The sequence below is a fragment of the Nicotiana tabacum genome, chromosome 20 (genome assembly GCF_000715075.1).
Source record: "Nicotiana tabacum cultivar K326 chromosome 20, ASM71507v2, whole genome shotgun sequence".
NCBI classification, from domain to species: Eukaryota; Viridiplantae; Streptophyta; class Magnoliopsida; order Solanales; family Solanaceae; genus Nicotiana; species Nicotiana tabacum.
Window position 1 is genome coordinate 149,037,746 of NC_134099.1, and position 7,228 is coordinate 149,044,973.

A 7,228-nucleotide genomic window follows, 5' to 3' on the forward strand; every position below is an offset into this window, starting at 1 on the left:
GAGCGGGGTCACAAAATTGAGGACTACATAGCTCTACGGCAAGCGGTAGTAAACATGCTGAACCAGTGGCACCTGAGGGAAGTGATGAGCGACCGTGGATGAGCCAACTTTGGCCACGGGCATGAATAACACCAGGGGCCTCCAAAGCCACCCCCCCACCCGCACCATCCAAATAATCATCAGCGGAGGTGATGAAGCAGTGATCAACCATGTGAAGTTCACCACTACACACAAACTGAAGCGGTCGATCATTCACAAATGGTACGACGACCTCGGAGACAGTATCATCTTCGATAAGTCAGATACCAATGGTTTGACTTTCTCTCATTTCGATGCTTTTGTTATTACTTTACGTATTTCAGATACTGATGTGAAAAGAATAATGGTAGATGACGAAAGCGGCACGTGTATTATCCACCCTCGAGTCCTTACACAAATGAGACTCGAAGACAAGATAGTGTCGCGTTGCATAAAACTAACAGGTTTTAACAATGCAGTTGAGCGAACCTCTGGGGAGATAACACTACCCGTTCTGGCCGGGGGCATCATCCTAGAAATAACGTTCCATGTCATGAACCAAGACACAACTTACAATGCTATCATAGGGCGGCCATGGAGCCATGAGGGCTATCCCATCAAGCCTATATCAAGTAATCAAATTCCCTACTCCATGGGGGATATTCAGCATCCGAGGTGAACAACGCACCACCCAAGAAAGCTATCGTATCGCCCAAGATTGCACATACACCCAACAGCTAAAAGGAACAGACTCAGAAGCATAGCAATTACCAAAGTTGGGGATTGGACTTGACATGCACACAGACGTCATCAGGGACCCCGACATCGTGGAAGCCGCTGAGTAAACGGTAGAAGACCTTGATCCCGTCCAACTGGATAGTAGCGACAGTAGCACAAAGGATTACATCGGACATAAACTCTCAGAACCTGGATAATTTCATAAGTTTCTAATTGACAATGCTAATTTGTTCGCTTTCTCCCATGCAGATATACCGGGTATCCCAAAAGACGTTTCCACACACAAGTTGAACGTCGACCCACTCTACCCACCAGTGTGGCAAGTAAGAAAAAAATTCAACGCCACAATCAACGAGGCCGTCAGTGATGAAGTGGATAAGCTACTCGCCAACGGTTCCATCCGGGAATCAAAATACCCCCAATGGGTCGCAAATGTGGTCATGGTAAAAAATAAAAATGGGAAATGGCAGATGTACGTGGATTTCACAGACCTAAACAAGGCATGCCCAAAAGACTCCTTTCATTTGCCTCACATCGACCAGCGTATCGATACAACAGCGGGACACGAATTGTTAAGCTTCTTGGACGCCTACTCGGGTTACAACCAAATCCTCATGGAGGAGAAGGACCAAGAGAAAACTACTTTCATCACCTATCAGGGAACATACTATTACATAGTCATGCCATTCGGGTTGAAGAACTCAGGGGCAACGTACCAAAGGTTGGTCATCAAGATGCTTAAGAATCAACTAGGCAAAACAATGGAAGTTTACATCGATGATATATTAGTCAAATCAAAAAGTAAATAAGACCACATCGATCACTTGAAGAGGCCTTCGGTATATTAAGGCAATACCACATGAAATTAAACCCCCAAAAATATGCCTTCGGTGTAACCTCGGGCAAATTTCTCAGTTTCTTGGTATCACAAAGAGGCATCAAAGTCAATCCGGATCAAATCAAAGCCATTGAAGGGATACCTGAAGTGTTAACCAGCAAGAAACAGGTGTAAAAACTGACTGGCCATATAGCTGCCCTATCGAGATTCATCTCACAGTCATCCGACAGATGCCACAAATTCTTCGACGTGTTGCAAAAAGGACAACGGGCTCCAGCGGAATTCAGATTGCATCGATTCATTGAAGAAACTAAAGGCATACTTGTCTTCGCCCCTACTGCTCGCCAAAGTAGAACCTAGCGAATGCCTCTTAATATACTTGTCCGTCTCAAAAGTCGCGGTAAGCGCAGTATTGGTCCACAAAAATAAAGGTACACAATCTCCAATTTATTACATTAGCAAAACCGTGGTCGTTGTTGAAACGAGGTACCCTCACCTCGAGAAATTGGCCTTAGCATTGGTTATAGCTTCAAGAAAGCTTATACCATATTTTTAGTTCCATCCCATATCGGTGGTAAAGATCTTCCCCCTGCGGAGAATCCTACATAAATCTAAATTGTTGGGAAGACTGGCCAAGTGGGCCATAGAATTAAGAGAGCACGATATAACATATCAGCCACGAACAACGATAAAATCGCAGGTACTCGCCGACTTTGTCACCGATTTTAGTGCCAAATAATGCCCAAGGTCGAGCGGGAAACCTCTTGTACCCCTCCCAAGTTTCCCGACCTATGGGTCCTATACATCGATGGTGCATCCAACACGTCAAGATCTGGACTGGGACTCATACTCGAGGTCCTAACAGGCAAAGTTATTCGCCAATCCATACGGTGCCCCAATATGACTAACAATAAGGCCGAGTATGAGGCCGTAATTACAGGATTAAAGCTAGCCCTCAAATACGGAGCACGACGAGTCATCCTCAGATGCGACTCATAACTTGTTGTCAACCAAGTCACAAGAACTTTCCAAATCAAAGAGCAAAGGTTACAAAAGTACCAGGCAGAAATTCATAAATTACTGCCAGAATTCGATGAATGTCCACTCGACCAGATACCTCGAGCACAAAACATCGATTTATATGGCCTTGCCAAGTTAGCAGCAGCTACCAAAAACATCACTAAAGAAAACGTGGTCACCCTCATCCACTCTTTAATAGACCAACTTGAGGTACACTCTATAAATTTGACTTGGGACTGGCACAACCGCATCATAACATACTTGCAGGAGGGAGTACTCCCACAAGACAAAAAGGAAACCAAAAAGGCTTCAAATGCAGGCGGCTAGGTACAACATCATAAATCACGGCCTATACAAGAGAACGTTTGGGGGGCCCTTGGCGAAATGCTTAGGGCCGAATCAAACAAGGCGTGTGCTCGAAAAAGTACACGAAGGCCATTGTGGTGCCCATACATGCAACCAATCCCTCGTTAGATGCCTCATTCGGGCAGGTATTGGCCCACTATGAAGAAGAAAGCCACCAATTACGTCAAGAGGTGCGAACAATGCCAAAAGTACGCACCTATGATACATCAAACGGGCTAACAACTCCACTTTGTCACTTTGCCATGGCCGTTCATCAAATGGGGAATGGACATCGTCGGACCCCTCTCAACAGGGTGAGGTAAGATACATTTTCTTTTGGTTTTAACTGACTACTTTTCCAAATGGGTGGAAGCAGGTGCGTTCACCCAAATACGCGAACAAGAAGTCATCAAATTCATATGGAGGAACATCATATGTCATTTCGGCATCCCTAAAGAAATCAGCTGTGACAATGGGCCCCAATTCATCGGAAAAAAGACCACCGAGTTCTTTGAAAATGGCACATAAAGCGAATACTCTCCACGCCATATCATCCCATCAGTAATGGTCAAGCCAAATCCTCTAACAAAACAATATTGAGCACCTTAAAGAAAAAATCTCGAGGATGCCAAAGGGTTATGGCTAGAATTGCTACCAAAGGTACTATGGTCCTACCGCACCACGCCAAAAACGAGCATAGGCGAAACGCCATATTCACTAGTCTGCCAGAACTTGTGTGCAATTAATAATTAACATCTTGTTAGATGAAGATGAAGATGAAGTATGTTTTACTTTATAGCAAATCTTACTTTTGCAGCTGTCATTAGGAGTGTTATCATTTAGATGGCAATGTGTTGAGAATCAAATTATACTATGATGTTGGAATATCCCTACTTTTTTTTCAAAATTTCATGGTTGATTATTTTTTCACCCAAAAGCTCATCGTGTTTTTTTTGTAGGCTAGAAAATTTGGACTTAATGTCAAAGCATTGTCCAGATGTGTGGAAGTTGTACAATCAACGGCTGGAAGCGATTTTTGCCAGGTTATCTTCGTACTCTAGCATCATCATGTTTCTAAACTCATATATGGCTTTAGCTTGTTTATAAAGCATCATCCCCCTCTCCGTGCCTTGTATCTTGATAGGATATTCTGCAATCAACATTATGAACTTTGTAAAGTGCAGCGATTTTAAAAGCAGAAAACATAAAAAAACAATGAGGTCCACAGGGCTTGAAGTGCAAAGAGAGAAGTGAAGTGCACAATTTACGGAAGATTAAAAATACCAGACATACATGAATTTAGTATTGTAATATACAAATTTCAATTAAAATAACTAATTTCAGCATCCAATGTACAATAATGCTAGTTTTAGTTCAATCCCTCAATGTTGAGATTCAAAGGGTGGATAGCGTTGAGATCACTTTGCGTGTTACTGTTGGAAGTGCACGATTCTCTGAAGTTGATGGCTTCGCTGATCGAGGAAGCAATGACTTTAATAATGATAGTAATGAGTAAATTGGGTTCAGTCTTGATCCAAACATGCAACACCCTCTGTTTCCTTGCCAACAGAAGCAGGACATAGGAAAGAAAAGAACTTTTTTTAATTTAGTGGGGGAAAGAAAAAAAATAGGTTGGATAAATCTGCTTGTCGCCCGAGGGATTTGGCTTCTGGGATATACTTGTTGCATAAAAAGCTTGTGAACCCACCTTTGAGTTTGTAATAATGCCGGACAAGGTGAATATTTCTTATAATCAGTATCAGTGAGGAGATGGTGGGAAAAAATACTAGTTCCATACCGTATGCATTTCTTCCTTGCATTGGGAACATGATACCAGCTTTTATTCTTGATACTTTTCTTTAGTATCCTGCATCTCTTGTGGGGCTGAACATAGAAACTTATTTTGTTGCAGAATGCAATTACAAGTGGGTGAACTGAATGGAAAGATTGAGACAGTAAACAGGGAAAGGAAATATCATCAGGTAAAAGCAATTTCCTCACCAGTTTACAGCATTATAATTCATAGAGACATACGTATCCTTGTTGTCGAAATCGGTTTAAACGAATAATTTTGAATTTTATGGAATATTAGAAGTCATCTTTGTGTAAGCCTCATTAAACTCTCTCACTTTTGGCAAGAGATGGTAACTTTTTCATAAATCTTGTACAAATCTCTCTTGATGCATGTAGAAGGACCATAAAAAAGTATGAACTAGATAAGAAAAGGTGATAATGCAGACAGGAAAAAAAGTTACTTTTCAACTTTTAGGTTTCTGTCATGGCAACTCCTTTCCGGTGTACTTTTAATATTTCCAGCCATGGGAGATAAGATTTTCTTCATTTCAGGTGATAAATCTTTTGAGTTAGTCGACATTAGTGAAGATTATGACAGATGGTTCTTATTAATTGAGCGTGGGAGAATATTCACTTGCATTGTTAAAATTGACGAGAGGAATCTAAGATGGGACTGTGAAGCTCTTAAAGAAGCCTTGCCAATTGTAAGGAATAGTTGCAGAAGATGGGGAAGGAAAATCCAGATCTACACTTGCAGAGTCTTTCAGAATTTCAATATACATGGCCGTTTTGTAAGTTGTGGAATCTTGGTTGGGAAACAAAAAATCAGCTGTCATCATTCCAGAAGTAAACTACAACAGCGGTTGGGGAGATATTGTAGTGAAAATTATTCGTTTCCTGGGGAAAGGTCACAACCCACGATTCCAGCTAGCCCAATCACTAGCCCAATCACAGGCAAAGCTATATGTTGAAGCTAGGGCTGTCCAACGGGACGGAACGGGACAAAATTAACGGGACGGGACTACATTTAAGCGGGACGGGACAAAACGATCGGCCCATCCCATCCCGCTAACAAATGGGACGGGACGGAACGAGACGGGACGGGACTGGTTCGTGGGCCTTAAGTGTAGTTTTTTTAAAAAGAAAAATGTCTAGTTTTTTGAAAATGACTATGTTTTTAAAGTTTGCAACGGCTAGATTTTTGACTTATTTAATAAACTTAAATGTTAAAACGGAAATTAGAAAACTAAGTAAAGAATTATAAAATATTAAAACAAAAGACTTGTAATGAAATATTCTAGTAATTATAAATTTATAATAGAGTTATAATTTATTTAATATAATTTCAAAGTATGAAGTAACTAAGACAATTCATAAAAAAAATTCAACGTTTAGAGCCTTTTATTTTATTAATAGAACTTTCAAATCTCAAATACAAATATATTTCTTTTGAAGAACACCTAATCTACACATCCACCTTCTAGGAAGGGTTTTGTTTGAACTAGGCCTCATAGTAACCAATTACAAATTATCATACTAATATTTGTAAGCTCCTATATAGCTTTTTTGTAACTTAATCGATATTATCTCTCAGACATTGTGCTGGAATTGGCAATGTTGATTGATGTTCCATGAGCTCCATGCCGTCATCGCTCCTAGTGCTATTATCTCATTGTATTCTTCTTCTTCCCTAGTGGTTAATTTTTCAAAACCAAGATTTCTTCTTTCTGAATTAATCCAATCTCTCAAAAAAAATATCATTGTCAAGTTGTCTTTGTAAAGTTTCATGATCTAGTTGTTCTCCAACGTTAATATCATAACATGCGGGGGGTTGGGAAAACGAAGTTTCATCAACATGAGTCATTTCATCTATATGTTTAATTCTAGGAGAAGGGTTAGGATTAGGACTAGGATTAGGATTACTACTACTTTCACCTTTACTATTTTTTTACTACTTTTTTTAAACATGCTAAATACATTTTTAGGTGCCATAATTTAAATACGAAATTAAATTAAAAAAGCTAACACAAAAATTAAACACACAAATGAAATACGAAAATAGAACACGTAAATTAAACACAAAAATTAAGCACTAAAATGATACGTAGAAATTATATATTAAAATTAGGAGATGGAACGAGTGCACCGTGATTAATATTAAAACTTGAAGAAATTGTCCAAAATATTTCTCCAAATACTTAACGAATTAATTTGAAGCTTGAAAGTTGCTCCAAAAATTTGCCCAAATACTTGAAACTTGAAAGTTATCACTTGATAGTTGATAGTAACAAAATTGAGGGAATAATATAGATAGAATATTAGAATGTAAGAGATTTGAGAGAGAAGATTGATTTTTTGTGGGAAAAAATGAAGAAGGATGGGGGTATTTATAGTAGAAAATAGGGCCAAAGTGTAATTTAATAAACCTAGGGGTTATATTAAAAGTTTGGGGGGGGGGGGTAGGGGCTGTCTTTT